The sequence below is a fragment of the Pseudophryne corroboree genome, chromosome 4 (genome assembly GCF_028390025.1).
Source record: "Pseudophryne corroboree isolate aPseCor3 chromosome 4, aPseCor3.hap2, whole genome shotgun sequence".
Classification (NCBI taxonomy): Eukaryota; Metazoa; Chordata; class Amphibia; order Anura; family Myobatrachidae; genus Pseudophryne; species Pseudophryne corroboree.
In genome coordinates, this window is record NC_086447.1 from 502,638,155 (window position 1) to 502,660,033 (window position 21,879).

The 21,879-nt window shown below is 42.6% G+C and overlaps 2 protein-coding genes across 2 annotated transcripts in view; one reads left to right on the forward strand and one right to left on the reverse strand.

The window, feature by feature from the left end:
• The window catches only part of COL10A1 (collagen type X alpha 1 chain), a 107,879-nt gene extending 100,491 nt beyond the window's left edge, over positions 1 to 7,388 (reverse strand). The window contains exon 1 of the mRNA XM_063917165.1: positions 7,156 to 7,388. The gene's annotated coding sequence lies outside the window, so the exon portion shown is untranslated. The remainder of the gene's footprint in view (positions 1 to 7,155) is intronic.
• NT5DC1 (5'-nucleotidase domain containing 1) overlaps positions 1 to 21,879 on the forward strand; it is a 702,933-nt gene that overhangs the window by 238,519 nt on the left and 442,535 nt on the right. The gene's annotated exons all lie outside the window — the stretch shown is intronic.

Here is a 21,879-nt window from a genome sequence, read left to right on the forward strand (position 1 = left end):
TAATTTTTTTTTTACGTTTCCATTCATTCTGCTTCTGCACAGAAAGTGAGAGTTCTTAATTTCAAAGATGCAGTCTGAAGAATGTAGCTTGAGATTTGCCCATTTAAAATGAAGCTGTTTTAGGTTATTTCATTGGGATTCATAATAATGCAATTCTGGTTATTTTATTATGCCTTTTAAATCTTGTAAAATGACTATACTAGGATGTTATTAGAAGCCAACTTTTACTCCTTCAGAACTAATTTGTGTTTTGAATTTTTCATCAGAGCATGGAAGTCTTGGAATGACAAAAATTTGAAAAAGTTTAAATTTAAACCACAGTCCTGAAATGTATGTGTTCTTTTGTTTCATTTCATTTGTTCATACTTTTGTTATTACAACTTTCCTTCGTTTAAACTCTATCCATGTTTGGTAAATTATTGCTCTTGTACAGCTATCAAGCTTTCAGACCATTAATTTACATTATACTGTGTTTTTGTTCATTGTACTTTCTCATGTGCCTTCATTTGCAAAATAGTAATCAGTAGCGTTTTGATCATCTCAGATTTGCTTTTTGTGTAAAAATTGCAATTACATGTTTGTTAGAATAGATTGGTGGGATTATATAATTTTGCATTTCTTAAAGTTTTTCAATTGTACTTGTATAATGGGGCACTATGGATTCAGGAAAATGTCTAAACCTTTGGAAGATAGTAAACTGCTGCTTGGTAAGTGCAGATTCACTTAACATGTGGAGTTACCAGGTACAGTAGTAACAGGCTTTCCAATGTGATATACACAGAACCCAAACCTTGGCAGTTGCTGACACCATAAGGACCAGAAATCATGACAACAAAACACAAGGTCATGGTCACAAGATCAAGACAAGCTGAGTCTGAAATATGTAGGAGATCAAAGCAAAAAGTTATGGGTCTATTTAATAAGCCTTTGATGGAAATACAGTGGTCGGCATTAAAGTCCCAGCCAACCAGCTCCTAACTATCATATTTCAAACACAGCCTGTGACATGGCAGTTAGGAGCTGATTGGCTTGTAATTTAACTCCATCCACTCTATCTCCATCCATCCAGGGCTTCATGGATAGGAGAACAGATGGATATGTATCTGAGTAAAACAGGGGGTGTGCCAGGAGAAGAGTAACTTTGGAGTGACTGCCATTAAATGAAGGAATACGGTACATTAGGAGAGATACAAAACCCCATAGAGGACACACTGACTGCTACCAATGATCTCCAAAATTGCCCACCTACCTTATAGATGGTTTGTAAATAAAAAGCAGTTTCACATCCATCAGTGATGTTCATGCTGTGACTATAGCTACTGTAAGAAACATTGGGGGTAATTCCAAGTTGATCGCAGCAGGAATTTTGTTAGCAGTTGGGCAAAACCATGTGCACTGCAGGGGGGGGGGGTAGATATAATATGTGCAGAGAGAGTTAGATTTGGGTGTGGTGTGTTCAATCTGGAATCTAAATTGCAGTGTAAAAATAAAGCAGCCAGTATTTACCCTGCACAGAAACAAAATAACCCACCCAAATCTAACTCTTTGCAAATGTTATATCTGCCACACCTGCAGTGCACATGGTTTTGCCCAACTGCTAACAAAATTCCTGCTGCGATCAACTTGGAATTACCACCAATGTTACTTACAGTAGCTATAGTCACAGCATGAACATCACTGATGGATGTGAAACTGCTTTTTATTTACAAACCATCTATAAGGTAGGTGGGCAATTTTGGAGATCATTGGTAGCAGTCAGTGTGTCCTCTATGGGGTTTTGAATCTCTTCTAATGTACCGTATTCCTTCAGATTAAGAAAATTAGTAGATCGAAGATAAGTACTTTTACACAACACTACATAAAATATTAGAGTCCCAAAAAAATTTAGTATAATATGGTCGCATAAATAAATATTGGATTACTTGTAAATATTGGCACAGGTTTTATTTTAAAGCTATACATTTGCACCAATTTTGGTTAACCACTTTTTTTTTTAATTTCATTAATCCAATAACAAGCATTTATACACTTATTTAACTGTTATTGTCAAAACAAATATTCCTAGGGCCGGATAGATTAGTTTGCTATAGCACCATTCCCCGCCCTTGTAGCATATACCAATCGGGATCCGGTCTGAAGATCGACAGTGTCTAGGTCGACAATGTTTAGGTCGACCACTATAGGTCAACAGTCACTAGGTCAACATGGATGGAAGGTCGACAGGGTTTCTAGGTCGACATGTGCTAGGTCGACAGGTCTAAAGGTCGACATGAGTTTTTCACATTTTTCTATTTTTTTCATACTTAACGATCCACGTGGACTACGATTGGAACGGTAAAGTGTGCCAAGCGAAGCGGTAGCAGAGCGAAGGCACCATGCCCGAAGCTCGCTCGCCATGCGAGGGGACGCGGTGCACTAATTTGGGATCCCGGTCACTCTACGAAGAAAACGACACAAAAAATAATAATCCTCATGTCGACCTTTAGACCTGTCGACCTAGCACATGTCGACCTAGAAACCCTGTCGACCTTCCATCCATGTCGACCTAGTGACTGTCGACCTATAGGTCGAAACATTGTCGACCTAGGCACTGTCGATTTGATGAACCACACCCATACCAATCACCCTTGTAACCATAGAACTAGCAATTGACCCACATGTAGCACTTCCCTCTCACTGTATTCCTGAGTCAGAATTATCCCCTCCCCCATCTCTGTACCCCATTGTAGCATTATCCACCCCTACCCCAGTGTCTATATATCTCCTTTGTAGATATAACCCCCTGTGACAATAAGCTTACTATGGCAAAAAATTCCCTGACACTCCCAGTGACAAATCCCCAGTGGCTATAGATCCCCTTTATCATCAGTCCCGCAGTTGATCTATGCACTAGTAGGGCCATATGCAATTGCGGTCGAATTGCCGCAAATGTCGAAAAACGGGGCATTTTCGACACAAAAAAATTATTCGACAATGCAATACAGTACTTGTGGTTCTCCAAGTACCAGCTTGCGGGGGAGGCTTGCTGGGACTTGTAGTTCTGCTACAAAAAACAATATTCTTTATTTTGTCACTTGGCTATCAGCCTCCCATCCGCCGCCCTTGTATCAGGGGGACAGCCTCGGGCTTCACCCCTGGCCCTGGGGTGGCTGGAGGGGGGGACCCCTTGATTTAAGGGGTCCCCACTCCTCCAGGGTACCCCAGCCAGGGGTGACTAGTTGGTTATTTAATGCCACGGCCGCAGGGACCGGTATAAAAGTGTCCCCCGGCTGTGGCATTATCTCTCCAGCTAGTGGAGCCCGGTGCTGGTGTGAAAAATACGGGGGACCCCTATGTTTTTTGTCCCCCGTATTTTTTGCACCAGGACCGGACGCAGAGCCCGGTGCTGGTTGTTAAAATACGGGGGATCCCCTGTCAATTTTTCCCCCATATTTTTACAACCAGGACCGGCTCAAAGAGCCCGAGTCTGGTTATGCTTAGAAGGGGGGACCCCACACATTTTTTTTTCTGGGTTTTTTAAACACTTTTGTGCCGTCCATGAAGACGGATCCAGGACGCACCCTATCGTCAATTGGTCCGTTTTTCGACAGCGGGACTGTCGAATCCGTTTTTTATTGAATATGTCGAATTCGGGTCCTGGCGGGAGGGTGTCTGACTGTCGAATTGTGTCGAATTCGACCGCAATTGCATATACCCCGTAGTTGGTTAAATAGTGCTCAGATTTTTGCACAGAAGTACACTGTTTTTGCTGGTTTTGCTATAGTCTTAGCCGTTAATAAGTTTGGCGGTTTCATAAATGCCAAAAAAGCTGAAAAAGTTAGTTTGATAAAATCACTTCTTGATATATTTTTCCCCAAATCTAACAAAATACATGGAGCCTTAAATAATAGCCTACGAGATATAGGCAAGACCAAGATCCCAGCATATTTCTAGAGTGACAATCATTTAAACGCCAAAACCAATTTAGTTTGGGTTAAGGTTGTTAGGTCGACACTCATTAGGTCGACCACTGAAGGTCGACAATGCCATTAGGTCGACATGGCCATTAGGTCGACATGTACTAGGTCGATGGGTCAAAAGGGCGACATGAGTTTTTCACTTTTTCTTCTTCATTTTTTGGAATTTTTCATACTTAACGATCCACGTGGACTACGATTGGAACGGTAATCTGTGCCGAGGGACACGGTGCACTAATTTGGGTTCCCCGTCACTTTACGGAGAAAACGACACCAAAACAGTCAAAAACCTCATGCTTGGAGGAACACTTGAGGAGGTGGATTCTTGAAATTGTCTTTTGTCCTACCAACAGCGCCGAAGGATAAAGTGGTGATTTTGTTCCTTTTGTGTGTTGTTTAGTAGTTTGGGTTGAAACTACTACACTTATCCAACAGGCGCATTTGATCTTGTTACACAATCTTTTATTTTTAAAAACCTCATGTCGACCTTTTGACCTGTTGACCTAGTACATGTTGACCAAACGACCATGTCGACATAATGCATGTCGACCTAATGGCAATGTCGACCTGCGGTGGTCGACCTAATGAGTGTCGACCTAAGTTGGGTCGACCCAATGACCCATACCCTTTAGTTTTGCCTTCTAAATTATTGGTGCTTTAAAGAATATGGACTAACTCACCAGACTCACATATATGGCTGCATCTGTTGTAAACTTTGGGTAAGTTTGTCCATTTATTCTGTTTGTCATTCCAAAAATCTGGTATCATACTGATTACAGGTTGAGAATCCCATATCCAAATATTCTGAAATATGGAATATTCCGAAATACGGACTTTTTTGAGTGAGAGTGAGATAGTGAAACCTTTGTTTTTTGATGGCTCAATGTACACAAACTTTGTTTAATACACAAAGTTATTAAAAATATTGTATTAAATGACCCTCAGGCTGTGTGTATAAGGTGTATATGACACATAAATGAATTGTGTGAATGTACACACACTTTGTTTAATGCACAAAGTTATAAAAAATATTGGCTAAAATTACCTTCAGGCTGTGTGTATATCTCATTATGGTATGCAATTATTCCAAAATACGGAAAAATCCGATATCCAAAATACCTCTGGTCCCAAGCATTTTGGATAAGGGATACTCAACCTGTATTACTTTGGTGTGAGAAGATGTAAGCATCTTCATAATATGCATACAATAAGAAGTTACCTTTTTAATAATAAATTAGGGTTTCTACCTGGACAAATAACTATACTGTAATTTGGGGGCAGATGTATTAATCCTGGAGAAGTGATAAAGCAGTGATAAGTGCAAGGTGATAACGCACCAGCCAATCAGCTCTGGTATGTAAATTGACAGTTAATAGCTGATTGGCTATTGCGTTATCACCTTCCACTTATCGCTGGTTTATCACTTCTCCAAGCTTAATACATCTGCCCCTTGGAGTTTTAATTACTTGCTTTTCAAGTGGACTTTCCCTATATTATACTTGTGGAGACAAAAATAAATTTGTCTTTGAGTTTAAAGTCAGGTTACTATTGTTCCAAAATATGTAAAACAAAAAAAACAAAACCCATGTACAGTACTTCCCTTTCTACTAGCTGCAAGTTTGCATGCCATATATTCTTTTTTGCAGTCAAGAAAATGAATAACTCTCAAGTGGCAGGCACCACCTTAAAGCAGAAAACGTGATCTGCAGGAAAACATTCTCGTTAATGGAAACCAAACAACATTCTTCAAATATCTAGGTGGTATTGCTGGGGAGCTGAGCATCACTCATCATCAGCAGCAATATTTTCTTAAGTTGGGTGGAACAAAAAACCTCTATTGCTTCTATAATTGGCAATAGAAAATCTATTTAACACGGGCGCATAGTATAAGTCCAGTATAATGTACATAATGGTTTATGACTTCAGTGCACCAGTTTTAGGTGTTGGGCCTTGCACCATATTGTACCTGCACTCTCTAGTGATGCTGTTTGGATTTGAAATACTTAAACAAATAATTGTTTGTCCTTAATAAATCCTACATTTAAAACTAACAGGTTTCTTATTTAGTGCGCACAGTGATAAATTTGTATCTGTTCTGCCATGGGTCTATATTAATGTTTAAAAATGATTTGAAAGGATGAACTACTGACTTTTCAGTCAATCTAATTAATGTGATTAGGCATGTACATACAGTTTTGATAAAGAGCGCTTGCATACTGTGTCATAAATAACACTTCATTGACTTTTCAACAATGCAATCTACTAAATATACAATTTATTATACTACTGTTCATAACAGAAAACACTATAATGTGTGTATTACGTACTGTAATCTTTATTCCTGTTTTTATCTGCTAATTTAATAATGTCTTATTCATATGCCTACTGCCATTAACTTTTAGTCCAATTTAAATTACATTTGTATTTTACAATTGTACATTGACTATTGATTTTGATCACAATGCTTGCATACTATTAAGGGGTCTATTTACTAAGCCTTGGATGGAGGTAAAGTGGACGGAGATAAGATACCAGCCAATCAGCTTCTAACTGCCATGTCACAGGCTGTATTTGATAAATGAAAGTTAGGAGCAGATTGGCTGGTACTTTATCTCTGTCCACTTTATCTCCATTCAAGGCTTAGTAAATAGACACCTAAGTCTCCTATGTTTGACTCAGAATCCTAGTTATACATATTAACTAGTTTCACAATCCCGATGTGTCACTTGTGTCATAGTAGCTGGTTCACAATATACTTTTGTTCTGTGTCACTAGTACCTTGCATATGATTCTTGGCACAGTCATTTAAACATTTTTTAGGCCTCCAGCCACAGAGACATTCAGCAAGCAAGCAAACTCTTTTCACTGATTATTTTACTTTGAGCTGAAATACTCAGTCTGCCAAATCCACTTCTGTAAATGTGTACTGAATTGTACATATATTGAAGTTAAGTATTTCGTTAAATCACAAGTACGTTCTAAGCAGACGCACTGTGTTGCTGTTCGTGTATGTTTTTGTGATTATTTAGTCGAGTTCAGGTATTTTTCTTTGTTAGGATTCAAATGAACATTTCAGTCTTCTGTGCTCCTTGCCACCTCACATATTTTTTATGATTCCAAGTAAAGGAAAAATTATTAGCTTGCTGTAAAAATATTTACATAATCCATTACATCAAGCAGTATAAAGCAGATGTCCTACCTTATGAAGAATGAAGGAATTTCTAATTGTCCAGTTCCGGTTTGTATTTGTATGCACAGGTCATCACCAAGTCCACTCACATTGGGTCTGCCTATTTCACAGCTGTGAGCATCAACACAGCCTGGACACTCTCTGATCCGCAAGCTCTGTAAAGGAATGCAGTTTTCCCTTAAACAATGTTTATATGATAGATTTTGAACTTTTTTTTTTTTTTACTTTTTATACCGAGCTCAGTTGAATTATATTCTGGCTACCGAAATATGGTGTGTCTTCTGATTCATTTCCAGGAGAAAATCATTTCTTTGTTTCCCAGCAGTAAGACACTCTTTTTTGAGAAGTGGAAGGGGAATTGGATTTTCATTCATCTGATCCCATGTGTTAAATTAAGGAAGGCTATGACATTTATCTTGGCAGTGTCTTTATAGTGGGATTGGACCGGTGTGGCTTGGAAAATGCATTCCTAAGTGTTTCTAATTAATAAATCAAAATTATTTATATATCTTGCAAAAATATGACAGTGAGGTTATTAATTCTTCCTTTGTTTATTAGTCTATTCCCTTTCTTTTCTCCTCCCTCTTTGTTTCCATTTAATGCTTGTGTGAATCCAATATAAACAAACACATATATGTATAGTAACTTAAAAAACCTATTCCTGATACTGTCATAATTATTATTTTAAAATGAATTTGTTACCCATGTTCTCTTTACATTACTTATTGCTTTAGTGCATAGTGCTATACTCTGTTGTAAGCAACAACAAAAAACTTGGAACCCGACTCACCAAGGAGAGTGCATTTCCTCCAGCAAGCTATTCTCCCTCTTGGGCAGTCTTTCTTGAGTCTGCACAGTAGCAGAGCTGTGACATGTAGGCAAACCTCATCTGGGAGCAAAAATGTTGTAGTCTGACAGCTCAATCTGGAAACCAAGCCAGGATGTCACACACTAGTTCTTGCTCTTGGACTGCCTACATCTACTTGTCATAGCTCAACTGCTGTGCATTCTGGTTCCACTTTAAAATGTAGTAATGACAATAATAACTCATACTCTGTTATTATCCTTTATAGCTTCACAATAGCTAAATGTATGTAATATGGGAAAAGTGTGTGTCTGTCATAGAAACATAGAATTGACGGCACATAAGAACCACTTGGTCCATCTAGTCTGCTGGGGGTTTTTTTTTTACATTTTGGTAAACTTAACCCTATTTGATCCTTATTTATTTGTAAGAATATTCATATGCCTATCCAAAGCATGTTTAAATTGCTCTACTGACTTAGGGGTATATGCAATTAGCGGCGAATCGCGGCAATTTTTCGACCGTTTTTCAATTCGACACAATTCGACAGTCTAATTTCGGCAAGTGGGTGCCGAAATTGACCATATGCAATAAAAAATGGATTCGACAGTCCCGCTGACGAAAAACGGCCGATTTGACGGATTTTGTTCCGTTTTTTTAAAAACGGGAAAAAACACGGAAAAAAATGGCGTGGGGTCCCCCCTCCAAAGCATAACCAGCCTCGGGCTCTTCGAGCTAGTCCTGGTTCTAAAAATCCGGGGGGAAAATGGACAGGGGATCCCCCGTATTTTTAAAACCAGCACCGGGCTCTGCGCCTGGTGCTGGTGCAAAAAATACGGGGGACAAAAAGAGTAGGGGTCCCCCGTATTTTTTACACCAGCATCGGGCTCCACTAGCTGGACAGATAATGCCACAGCCGGGGGTCACTTTTATACAGTGCCCTGCGGCCGTGGCATTAAATATCCAACTAGTCACCCCTGGCCGGGGTACCCTGGGGGAGTGGGGACCCCTTCAATCAAGGGGTCCCCCCCCCAGCCACCCAAGGGCCAGGGGTGAAGGGACCTCTGTGACAGGAGTCACGTGGTGTCCCGGCATTCGGGGAAAGGGGTCCCATGTGAAAACATGGGACCCATTTCAGTCCGCTAGTCCGGGTGTGCGTTTATTTGTTTTGCCTAGTACGAGGATTTATATCTGGACACTGGATTGAGGTGAGTATAATTTGATTCACAGGTACCCCGGATCGTCGGATCTGGAGACGTGGCAGTCGGCGGGTCAACATAGGTAAGTATGTGTTTGTCGGCAGGTGTGCAATAAAGTTTTACTCTCAAGGTGTGTGTCTCCTGTTTTTATTTGGGTATTTTTTTTCCAGTAGTACTACAGGTACCAGCGGGCCAGTTTTTCTCCCGCATGCTGGTACTTGTGGTTCTCCAAGTACCAGCTTGCGGGGGAGGCTTGCTGGGACTTGTAGTACTACAGGAAAAAACAATATTCTTGTCATTTTCTCAAGGCTATCAGCCCCCCATCCGCAGCCCTTGGATGGGGGGGGACAGTCTCGGGCTTCACCCCTGGCCCTTAGGTGGCTGGGGGGGGGACCCCTTGATTGAAGGGGTCCCCACTCCCCCAGGGTACCCCGGCCAGGGGTGACTAGTTGGATATTTAATGCCACGGCCGCAGGGCGCTGTATAAAAGTGACCCCCGGCTGTGGCATTATCTGTCCAGCTAGTGGAGCCCGATGCTGGTGTAAAAAATACGGGGGACCCCTACTCTTTTTGTCCCCCGTATTTTTTGCACCAGCACCAGGCGCAGAGCCCGGTGCTGGTTTTAAAAATACGGGGGATCCCCTGTCCATTTCCCCCCCCGGATTTTTAGAACCAGGACCGGCTCGAAGAGCCCGAGGCTGGTTATGCTTTGGAGGGGGGACCCCACGCCATTTTTTTTCGGCATTTTACCATTCCATTTAAAAAAATAAAAATAAATAATAATAGTATTTTTAAAAATATATAAATAATACTTGTGCCTCCCAAAAAGACAAACCAAGTACCTAATCCCTTCTAATATAAATAGATATGCTATTACCATTAAAAAAAAAACACACAAAAAAACACGTTTTAAATTTTTTTTATTAGATTCACCCACCAAAGTGTGGCGGATTGAAAATGACGAATTTACTGTCTAAAAGCACTGTTGTCGAATTTCCAAACTTCAATTGAATATACTTTTGTCGAATTGCCGCATTTGTACCATTGCAGAAAAGTCGAATTTGACAAATGTCGAATTTCAAAAAGTCGAATTTTGAAAGTCCGTTTTTTTGACGGAAAGTACTGAATTGCATTGTCGATTTTTTTTTTTTTTTGCGAAAAAGTCCAGTTTTTCGACAATTTCGGGAATTCGACCGCAATTGCATATACCCCTTAGCCTCAACCACCTCTGACGGGTGGCTCTTCCACCTATCCACTACCCTTTCTGTGTAAGTAATTTTTCCTCAAATTTCCCCCGAACCTACCTCCCTCCAGTCTCAGTGCATGTCCTTGTGTTCTAGTATTTCTCTTGCTTTGAATAATGTTTCCCTCCTGTACCTTGTTAAAACCCTTGATATATTTGAAAGTTTCCATCATGTCCCCCCTTTCCCTTCTCTGCTCAGAACTATATATGTTAAGAACTTTTAGTCTTTCCTGGTATGTTTTGTGATGTAGACTATACCAATGACCTTTATGCATGGCCAGAGTTTTTTTTACATATCTCCCCCAAATTTGGCATGGTGGTTTAGTTTGACCAGAATTAGGTTGTGGCCACCGTTTAGGCCATGGAGTCTCTGAATTGAAATTTTTGGTTAAGCAACTTTGCTCAGGATGTCTTCTAGTGTCGAAAAACTGCACTGATCTGAAGTCACGGGCTCATATGTACCATTGGGGGGCAGGCAGAGCTTCATCAGAAGAGCACTGAGTATGATATCAACTGTCACACTGCACCTGCACTGACAGTTAATGTTGGTCTGCACAACCACAGTTTTCAAAAATGCCATGTTACCAAATAAACAATCAAGTCTGGGTCTCAGCTCCTCAGCTTCTAGAAGTAAAAGAGTGGTAAGATACGAGGAGACCTCAGAGGAAGCACAAGCATGCTTGGGAGATCAACTAGCAGCTCCTTGACAGTGAGAATCACTCAATTCAAGGCTAGTTCTCCAATTTGCTACTGATGCTAAACATACAGCATCCAGTTCCATGGAGTCCCCAGCTTCAAGACAAACATGTCAGTCAGCTGATGCTGCTAGACATGCAGTCTCAAGGGACATGGAGTCTGCACTAGCAAGACAAACTCATCAGTTAATCAAGGCTGCACAAACTGCTATATCCAGGGCCATGAAGTGCCCAGGTGCAAGACAAGCCCACCAGTCAGCCAGTGCTATACAAGCTGCAGCGTCCCGAGCCATGGAGTTTGCAACAGTAACACAAATTTGACAGTCTGTCAATGCTGAAAGAACTGCAGTTCTCAGATTAAAACCATGGCAGGACTTAAAAGATGTTGCATTTAACTATGATGCAAATATCCAGTATGAGATGCACCCTAAGGAAAATATTGGGAAGATAGCCAGGCAATGCAAGCGCTGCAGTGCTAAGACGTGGGGCACATCTACGATCAGGTCTAAATTAGGCCCATAGTCTCAGAAATAGGTAGATGTTTTATCTAAGACTCAAAATTATATATATATATATATACTGCATGTAGATATAGTATTGTATAGAACTATAAAATGCAACTAAATAAAATTAAGAACAAAGGTTCATACAAACGGCAGGATGTAATGGAGTCCGTGATTGCTGGAGGTGTGGGATGTCGACTGACTCAGATGTTTTCTTAGAGGGGCAAACACTTACAAGGCAAAACCATGCCTTGTAAGTGGTTGCCCCTTTAAATAAATGTCCGAGATCAACCGGCATCCCACACCTCCAGCGATCTGGAAGTCCATTACATCCCGCTGAAAATGTACAAATATTAATTTACAGTAAGCGTCCATATGGAAACAGAATGGTTTACCTAGAAAAATAAGGGTATTTAGTTAAAAATGTTTAGACCATTAGGAGATGATAGATTGTTCAGAAATAAATACAGATTTTCACCTGTATTTTGAGCAGCTGCACCAAACCTATATATCCTCCTTTTGAAATAACCAGTCATCACTATCAACTTGCATTCCACATTATACAAATTTCTGTTTATATTAATCCCTGAATAGGGATTACTATAGGCTCACAACATGCCCTCAGAACACTTATGCCTATGTCTGAACACTCATTTGTTGACCAGTTACAGTCTTTCAGCTGTAAGTGGAGTTGAGTGTGAGCTTGAATCATCACAGCTGCTCAAAGTTGCATATGGTCAATTCAGGTGCTGTGGCGCATGCACAGTGCAATAAAATCGCAAGTTACAACCACAAAGCAGACATGCATGCCACTCTGAATCAGACCCTCATGTGTCCCTTTATGGCAGGCCAGAAATCCATATTCATGGATGGATAGTGTTTTGTTATTAGGGATTGTGTCACCTGTGCAACAAAATGTATGAATGCTCATTTATATAAAAGATTGAAATTATACTATTTTTAAATTCTTCCAAATCTCCACTTAACATACAATATAACATGCAATATATGAACACTTTAACATAACAACATAACGTACTGTTATAATAGTCAATGGCACTATTATTCTTCTCATTTCCAAAGCTTTCTGTCGCTGAGTTACTTTTGATACCTCTTTCTCCAGCACCAGATGGTTCCAACATTACTAGGATGTGTCCCTTCTTCATACAAAATACAATAAGCCTCTATAATACAGTATATGCTTAGAATACCTTAAACTATCTCATCACCTGCTGCTTCTCATGTTTTCCAATCCTTACTTTGGCTTCATGAAACATCCAGAATAAAATGCTATCTCTTGAAACCCTTTATCTCCTATTTCTTGATCAACTCCTGCCCTAGCTTAATGTCTGAGCTCTCCCAAAAATACTCTCATAGTTGTCCTCTCAGCTCTTCTAGTGATTACTTTATTTAATTCCATCTCATAATGTTTTCCCATACATGGTTCCAAAATACCTCCTGCACAACTCTCCAACTGTGACATTGTATTCTACACTCTCCTCTTAGTCTATCTTTCACCTTTACAGCTTTAAACACTCCATGAAGACCCTTAAAAAAATACTGTTTTTCTACCTATAATTTTTCCTTGCTCTTTTTACATCCAACTTGCTATTACTGTTACTCCCACAACCCTATGTATTATGTGACCCCCCATACCTCCAAAATTGTAAACTTATTTGGGCGAACCACTTTTTTCTTCCTTTTCAATGTTGTATGCATGAAACCCATTTGTAATGCAATCCCTTAAATGTAAAGTGTTGAAACATTTAAGCATCATATGGCCTGATCTTTAGGTGACTTTTGGGGTTTTCCACCTGGGAAGATTGGCAATCGCCTAGAATACTCACAGGACTTTGGTTTTTTTGGATATGGTTTCAAAACCCTTAACTCATTGGTGAGCAGGAACAATTGCTTCTATGCATTTATTCCAAATGTTGCTTCCCACAGGGCTGTAGAGAGCAGCACAGGTACTGCTGGAAGGGCATGGCATGCCTATGACCCCACAAAGAAATATCACTTAAGAAGGCACAGCCCAACGCACTCCACATGAGGGTGCCATTCAGATCCAGGGGGCAGGGGAGACGCGGGGGAACACTGCATCTTACCTTGCTTGCTCCACGGCTGGCACCATCTTTCCAGCAATAACTGGGAAGATGGTGCATGTGCACTAGGGTGCAAAGACTCTGGAACAGAGTTTCCTGTCAAATTGAGTATGCCTTTCTATCTTGCAACTGCTGTATACAACTGTAATACTCCCAAATGTAAGTCAGTGTGCCAAATGTAATAGCCTTCAGTTTGGAGAAGAATTTATCTGATTTAAAGCATCACATTTTTAAAGGCAAAATCAAGTTGATTTTGCTTTAAAAATAAACCCACTTTCAATGAATTATTTTAATTTCTGGATCATCTGCACTTTTACCAGCCCATAGACTTATCCTATGTCTCACAACTAGCTAACAACCTTTCCCCAGTCCAGCAGAATTAAACTACAGTGAACTATATATTTTAGGATACTATTTGCATTGGGTACATTGCATCTCTCCTTCAAATAGAGGCATACCTCCCAACTGTCCCGATTCCAGTGGGATAGTCCCGCTATTTGGACACTGTAGGCACGGAGACGGTTGGGGGAGCCTTTGATCACCCGCTGCACTGTTTTGCCAAACAGTGAGTGATCTCTGAATACTGTACATGCTGTGCACATGCACACGGCATGTATTCAGTGCTGGGAGGTGAGCAGGGGGCTGCCCAGCTGCTCAGGGAGCCCTGGGCACATCCCCAAAATGAAGATAAATAAGTCCACATTGTGAGGCCATGCCCACTAGAGGCCACACCCCTTACAGGGTCACGCACGACTTCACCGCACGAGGGTCCCGAATATCTTCATTGACAAGTTGGGAGGTATGTAGAGGTCCCCTAATATTTCCAGGCTAGTTATAACAACATGCATTAACTATGGCTTACGGAATTATTAGCTGCACTAAACAATGGCACAGTTATTTTAAAAAAAAAATTATTTTTGACCCTTGATTCTCCTGTAGCCTTGCACATTCCCTGTGCTCTCTAGTCACATAAATCTTACTTTAGTTTTATTAGTGTAAAATAACTTTTTTTTTATATGTATGTATATATATAGGTCCTGATCATGCCTCTTGCTTGCATGCTGAGCGGTTGTCCAAAGATTGATAAAACTAGCGCCAGAGTATTACTTCCTCAATGTGGTATGAAATTATAAAGTGTGTATATTAGGCACTCCCCAATTTTCTGGGTGGCAACCAGGTGACAGTAAAGTGCAGTGGTAAATTACACAGGAAAAAAGAGATAAAAACAATAAAGTGACCAGCGCCTATAAAGTGCTTAGGGTGAAGTTTGTGCACTTAGTGCTACAATAGTGAATAGAAGGACATAAAAAAACCAAGCTTATCTTTTAAAACTCCATCTTCGGACCATTCTTTGGGCCCAATTATCATGTGATATATCAGATAGCAGGATAAAAAAAACAATAGATCATTGTGCGTATTTCTTAGAAAACCGGTACCTTGCCTATATACTGTGTATATATGTATGTGTGTGTGTATATATATATATATATATATATATATATATGTTTTGGTGTTATAATTAGGAGAGACTACCCCAATTTCACATTTACACCAAGAAGTGCAGATACTTTTTAGGTTTTAGAGTTAAAAAGTTATTTTAATGCACACAGAAGTAAAAAAATATTTAAGATCAGCAGGCACATGGTAGGTATCAAACGTACAAAGAGTAAAACATATTTGAGCTTATCTGGTCAATCAACTGGATACAGGCATGAGGTAAGTCTTATATAATCAATGGAGATGGAACAAGCGCCTCATGGTGTAATAATCAGAGCTGGCCCTAACCAATATGATGCCCTAGGCAAGATTTTGTCTGGTGCCCCCTAGCACCGCTAATTCCGCCTCTGACCCTGTACCCCTTTCCCAGGACAATCACACCTCACCCATAGCAGTCCTCAATTTGGTGATCCTACCTCCTATATTTTAAACTGGAACAGTGCACATTCAGCGCACAGCCCCAAAAGGATGTGTTCTTGCTGGGAAGGGGCATGGCCACACAATACTACTCCCAATTCAAATTACGCCACACAGTAGTGCAACTTTATTCACATTATATCATGTGATAGTGTCCCTTATTCATGTTACACCACACAGTAGGACCACTTTACCTTATATATGTTACTCCTCACAGTAGTGCCCCTTATTCACATTACATCATACTGAATTGCTCCTTATTCACATTATACCACACCATATTGCTCTTTGTTCACATTAGACCACACAGTAGTGTCCTTTCTATACGTTATGCCATACAGTAGATCACCTTATACACATAATGTCACACATTAGTAATGCCTTTATACACAATACCACTGTCACAACTGAGGGCCTGAGCTGGCGGGAGGCAGCCTCAGTTGTAGGGGCTGAGATGTACCGGAACCTGGGAGGTTGTATCAGACCCCTGGACATGTAAGTAACATGAATAATAACTGCCCGAAGGCGTGACCACGACAACTTAGATAAAAGTCAATGATGTTTATTATGACAACTCCGCAACACAGCAGCAGTAAAAGAAAACGTAAAAGTCAGCAAATAATAAATACAGTTCCCGGGTACTACAGGATGGCAGGAGCCACAGGGCACTGGTAGTGTGAGATAGTTCTTATGATCTTCTAGATGGAAAGTCCTTACCAGGCCCGACTGTAGCAATGGAGATAACCCAGGATTGTGCCAGCTGGTGTTCCAGGAAAAGCTGGGTTGCTGAAGGTAAAACAGCTGCTGTGGATACTGGCTGGAACCAGACTGTTGTTAGCACGGAGTGGATACTGGCTGGAACCAGTTAAATAATAAATGAACTTGGGAGCGATGAAATATGAACTGAAATGTAGAACTTGAGAGCGGAGAAATAATAATACCGGTGGAGAGTGGTAAAGTGTAGAAAGGACACCGGCCCTTTAAGGGAAGCTGTACTCTGCTGGAAGCTGAGCTGGAAGCAGGTAATGTTGTAGCTGGAAACAGATGAATCCACAATGGATTGGAGAGTCAGGCTACACCGCAGGTGGAATGCTGGTGCGGGTCTCTATGGTGGAAGTCTTGAGACAGGAGCTTGAACCTGGAAGACAATCACAGGAGAGAGACAAACAGGAACTAGGTTTGACAACCAAAGCACTGATGCCTTCCTTGCTCAGGCACAGTGTATTTATACCTGCAGCAAGGAAGGGATTGGCTAGGCAATTATGCAGATTATCAATACTGAGAACAGATTGGTGGAAATGATCAGCTGACAGAATCCAAGATGGCTGCGCCCATGCAGACACTTGGAGGGAAGTTTGGTTTGTAATCCATGTGGTAATGAAAACAGTAATGGCGGCGCCGGCCACCGGAGACGGGAGGCGCCAGGCTGACAGATGCACATCCAACCACGCGGACACAGCGGAGGCCGCGGCTGACGTAATCGCCACTCAGACACTCTGCATGCAGAAGTTCAGGGACGGCGGCGGAGGCCGCGGGAGACGCCATGCCAGGTGTAATATGGCGTTTACTGTGCCAGCGTCTCAGAGAGACAGGAGAGGATGCAGGAATGTGAACATTAGAATAACAGATGGGATCCGGTCCTGGAGCGCTGAGCCAGCCTTAGGAGGCATCTGATGGGTAAGAAATGGCGTCCAGATACCCGGATCGTGACAGCACCCCCCCCTTTAGGAGTGGCCCCAGGACACTTCTTTGGCTTTTGAGGAAACTTGGAATGGAATCTCCGGACCAAGGCAGGAGCATGGACATCAGAAGCATTGGTCCATGAACGTTCCTCAGGACCATAACCCTTCCAGTCAATAAGATATTGTAGTTGACCGTAACGGTGACGTGAGTCCAGGATCTTGGCCACTTCATACTCAACGCCTCGTTGAGTTTGGACTTTCAGAGTTGGAGGAAGTGAGGAATGAAACCGATTCAAGATCAGCGGTTTCAACAGGGAAACATGGAATGTCCTGGGTATTTTTAAGAAGGGAGGCAACTGGAGTCTGTAAGCAACAGGATTGATGACTTGTTCAATCTTGAAAGGACCGATATAGCGAGGTGCAAACTTCATACTGGGAACTCTTAACCTCAAATTCTTCGTGGATAACCATACCCGATCACCCACCTTGAGAGCAGGAACTGCTCGACGCTTCTTATCCGCAAACTTTTTGTACCTAAACGATGCCTTGAGCAGAGCTGATCGTACGCTCTTCCAGATATTGGCAAACTGATGCAAGGTGATATCCACTGCGGGAACAGAAGTTGCTGGAAGCGGTTGGAACTCAGGGACTTTAGGGTGGAATCCAAAGTTAGTGAAGAATGGTGTTGAAGCAGATGAAGAATGATACTGGTTGTTATGACAGAACTCGGCCCAGGGAAGTAATTGAACCCAGTCATCTTGAGAGGAGGACACATAGATGCGGAGGAAGGCCTCCAAGTCCTGATTCACCCTCTCGGTTTGACCATTGGTCTGAGGATGGTAAGCCGTGGAAAACTTTAGCTTGACTTGGAGGACTTGACATAAACTTCGCCAGAATTTGGCTGTGAATTGAACTCCTCGATCTGAGATAATTTCTTCAGGAAGACCGTGGAGTCGGAAGATCTCTTGTATGAATACTTGAGCCAACTTGGAAGCTGACGGAAGACCGGTGAGAGGAATGAAGTGTGCCATCTTGGTGAACCGGTCAACTACCACCCAGATGGTATTGAACTTGTTGCACATGGGTAAGTCTGTAATGAAATCCATCGACAAGTGGGTCCATGGTCGACGGGGAACGGATAGTGGAACCAGTTGCCCCGCAGGCGACTGGCGGGATACTTTATGTTGGGCACACTTTGGGCAAGATGCAATAAACTCCAAGACGTCCTTTTTCAGAGTTGGCCACCAATAGGACCTAGAGATAAACTCCAGGGTTTTTTGGATACCTGTATGTCCGGCAAAACGGGAAGCATGGGCCCAATGCATGAGCTTCTTCCTTAGCATCGGCTTCACAAAACTTTTCCCTGATGGGGGCGTAGAGTCCATCCCTACCATGGAGAATGCCAACGGATTTATAATAGGATGCTTGTCTGAAGACTCTGACTCATTTTCTTGCTCCCATGAGCGGGAAAGGGCATCGGCCTTGCGATTCTGAGAGCCCGGACAGAACTGGAGTTTAAAGTCGAACCTGGAAAAGAAAAGTGCCCATCTGGCCTGACGAGGGTTGAGACATTGTGCGCCCTTCAGGTATAAAAGGTTCTTGTGGTCTGTAAGTATGGTGATTAAATGAGAAGCTCCCTCCAACAGATACCTCCACTCTTCTAGAGCGAGCTTGATGGCTAGCAACTCCTGGTCGCCAATGGCATAGTTGCGCTCAGCTGGGGAGAACTTCCGGGAGAAGAAACTGCAAGGATGTAAATGGCCATCTTTAGCCCTCTGAGATAACACCGCTCCTACTCCAACGGAGGAGGCATCCACCTCTAGGATGAAAGGAGAGTCGATGTCAGGCTGTTTCAGGACAGGCGCAGAGATGAACCTCTTTTTTAAAAGATGAAAAGCTTGCATGGCTTCTTCAGACCACTTGGACGGGTTAGCACCCTTCTTGGTGAAAGCAGTAATAGGCGCCACAATGGTGGAAAAGTCTCGTATAAACTTTCGGTAATAATTGGCGAACCCTAAGAACCTCTGGACCCCTTTGAGGGTTAAGGGTACCGGACAATTCTGAATTGCTTGTAGTTTCTCAGGATCCATCTCTAGTCCGGAACCGGACACAATGTACCCTAGAAACGGAATGGACTTGACTTCAAAGACGCATTTTTCTAATTTGCAATAGAGATGATTGACACGGAGACGGGACAGAACCTCTTTAACCCAAAAACGATGTTCCTCTAAATCGTTGGCAAAAATGAGGATATCGTCTAGATAGACCACGACATGACGGTATAGAATGTCTCTGAAAATCTCATTGACAAAATGCTGGAAGACAGCTGGAGCATTGCTCAATCCGAAGGGCATGACGAGGTACTCATAATGTCCGTCACGGGTGTTAAAGGCGGTCTTCCACTCGTCACCCTCACGGATCCGGATGAGATTGTATGCACCTTGCAAGTCCAGCTTTGTAAAGATGGTAGCTCCGCTAACTCTGTCAAAGAGCTCAGTAATCAGGGGTAAAGGATAACGGTTCTTGATGGTAATGTCGTTCAAACCTCTGTAGTCGATGCACGGCCGCAGACCACCATCTTTCTTTTTTACAAAAAAGAAGCCTGCGCCGGCTGGGGAAGAAGAAGGTCGAATGAACCCCTTTGCTAGGTTCTCTTTAATGTATTCCTCCATAGAATGCGTCTCAGGCAGAGACAACGGATAAGTTCGGCCTCGAGGTGGAACCTTCCCTGGAACGAGATCAATCGGGCAGTCCCATTCTCTATGAGGAGGAAGGATATCAGCAGAAGCTTTACTGAACACATCCGTGAAATCTTGATATGGAGGAGGTGGAACATCAGACGACCTGGGGGAGGAAGAACAGACAGGCAATACTTTAAACAAACATGTCTCTGCACAGGAGGAACCCCATGCCAGGATTTGCGTAGTCGTCCAATCAATTGTAGGATTGTGAAGACGGAGCCATGGAAGGCCCAGGACCACAGGATGTGTGGCTCTTGGAATCACTAAAAGTGAAATAAGTTCGGAATGAAGAACTCCCACTCTCAGACGAACTGGTAGAGTCCTTAGAGCAATAACAGTTTCAAAAATTTTACTGCCATCCACGGCAGTTAAGGAAAAGGAGGAAGGAAGTCTCTCGGTGGGTAGGGACCACCGTTTAACATAGGCTTCAGTAATAAAGTTCCCAGCTGCTCCGGAATCAAGGAGAGCAATGACGTTCCGATAACGTTGAGCAACTTGAAGCGAGACTGGGAGATTACAATCATGAGGAGATGGAGAGGAGATCATTACTCCTAGCCGGCCCTCTCCTGGGCGAGCTAGGGTTTGGAGTTTTCCCGGACGTTCGGGACAGGCATTGATGGTGTGAGACGGAGCTGCACAGTAAAGACAAAGAGACTCAGAGAGACGTCTTCGGCGCTCAGCAGGAGTTAAACGGGAACGGCCAATTTGCATGGGCTCATCTTTAGATGGTGACAGTTGACGAGGAGGAGGAGCAGAAGATTTTGGAGCAGATGATCTTCCACGCTCAGTTGCTCTCTCTCTGAAACGTAAATCAACTTTCGTGCAGAGTGAGATTAGCTCATCTAACTTAGAAGGTAAGTCTCTGGTAGCTAACTCATCTTTAATAAGCTCAGATAAGCCATGCCAGAATGCAGCATACAGGGCCTTGTCGTTCCATGCCAGTTCGGATGCCAGGATCTGGAACTGTATCAGATATTGTCCTACAGTACGTGACCCCTGGCGTAAACGGAGAATCTCGGATGAAGCTGAGGTTACCCGGCCTGGCTCGTCGAAGATGCGCCTGAATGTTGACACGAATGCAGTGTAAGAAGATAGCAGGGTGTCGGACCTCTCCCATAACGGTGATGCCCAGTCAAGGGCGGAGCCACTGAGAAGAGAGATGATGTAGGCAATTTTTGTACGGTCACTGGGAAAATTGCCAGGTTGTAGCTCAAACTGAATCTCACACTGGTTGAGAAATCCCCTGCAGAATCTTGGAGATCCGTCAAATTTTGCTGGCGTTGGAAGATGAAGACGTGGAGCAGAAATGGGTAAGGTGAGTGGGGTTATAGCTGGAGTCACTGTGGTTGACGCACCAGATGCGCCTGATCCACGGAGAGTTGTCTGAATCCCATCCAGCCGAGTAGAGAGATCCTGGAGACAGCGGATGATGTGGCCCTGTGCAGCCTCCTGATGTTCTAGTCGGGCTGCCAGTTCTTGCATCGGCCTGGCCGCTTGATCCTGGTCTCCGGCTGGATTCATTAGGTCAGTGCTTACTGTCACAACTGAGGGCCTGAGCTGGCGGGAGGCAGCCTCAGTTGTAGGGGCTGAGATGTACCGGAACCTGGGAGGTTGTATCAGACCCCTGGACATGTAAGTAACATGAATAATAACTGCCCGAAGGCGTGACCACGACAACTTAGATAAAAGTCAATGATGTTTATTATGACAACTCCGCAACACAGCAGCAGTAAAAGAAAACGTAAAAGTCAGCAAATAATAAATACAGTTCCCGGGTACTACAGGATGGCAGGAGCCACAGGGCACTGGTAGTGTGAGATAGTTCTTATGATCTTCTAGATGGAAAGTC